The sequence below is a fragment of the Sinocyclocheilus anshuiensis genome, unplaced genomic scaffold (genome assembly GCF_001515605.1).
Source record: "Sinocyclocheilus anshuiensis isolate Anshui unplaced genomic scaffold, SAMN03320099.WGS_v1.1 scaffold1262, whole genome shotgun sequence".
NCBI lineage: Eukaryota > Metazoa > Chordata > Actinopteri > Cypriniformes > Cyprinidae > Sinocyclocheilus > Sinocyclocheilus anshuiensis.
Genome location: NW_015558617.1, coordinates 191,846 through 192,592, shown reverse-complemented (window position 1 = coordinate 192,592; position 747 = coordinate 191,846). Strand labels below are relative to the sequence as shown.

The 747-nt window shown below is 37.2% G+C and overlaps 1 protein-coding gene across 2 annotated transcripts in view; it reads left to right on the top strand.

Moving 5' to 3' along the window:
* The window catches only part of LOC107680359 (gap junction beta-1 protein-like), a 3,340-nt gene continuing 2,593 nt past the window's right edge, over positions 1–747 (top strand). The window contains exon 1 of one of the 2 annotated variants that reach the window (XM_016476219.1): positions 1–237. The gene's annotated coding sequence lies outside the window, so the exon portion shown is untranslated. The remainder of the gene's footprint in view (positions 238–747) is intronic. The other variant, XM_016476220.1, reaches the window with a different exon arrangement.

Sequence of the window (747 nt, the reverse complement as noted above, 5' to 3'; positions counted from 1 at the left end):
TTGCGTCACAGTGTCTGCTGGTGGGTGTGTGCCTTGGATCTGATCTGAATGGTTAAGGACCGGCAGCACAAGCATCTTTTGTGTGCAGACGTTTGTAGTGGGGTGAGTAACAGCGTGACACGGGTGATTAGCAATACAAAGCTCCGGTACTGCGCCATGACCTGCACTAGGGAAACATCAACCCTTTCCTGTGCAACTTCAACCTCTTCTTCTGCTCAGGGACCTCACCAACCGCAGGTAAACATCAGCCAAATACCAACCATATCAAAGTACTAAACCTACCAATTAAACCATGTCATAATCAACTACCAACCGTGTTCAATCCAGCAACTCATTAATCAACAAACTACCAAATCAGTCAAGTCAGCAGCGAAACACCCATTGATATGGTTGAACTAAATATCTGTTTTTGAAGTGAAAATGTTCTGCAGTATCTCGGGACTTGAGGCACTTTAGTGGATTTCTGATGTACATGTATGTTTATTTCTACACTGTTAAAAACAAAGTTTCCTTATTGGCATTGATGGTTCAATGAAGAGAAAAACCTTTAACACTTAAGGAGCCTTTCCATTGCACAAAAGGTTCTTCATAGTCCAAAAAGGATCTTTAGATTAAAACAACAACAACAACAACATTTTATACTAAGAAAAAAAAGGTTCTTTGGCACTGCTGCAAAAAAAATAAATACATTTAATTTTTATTATATATTATAAAAAATTATATATATATATATATATATATATATAG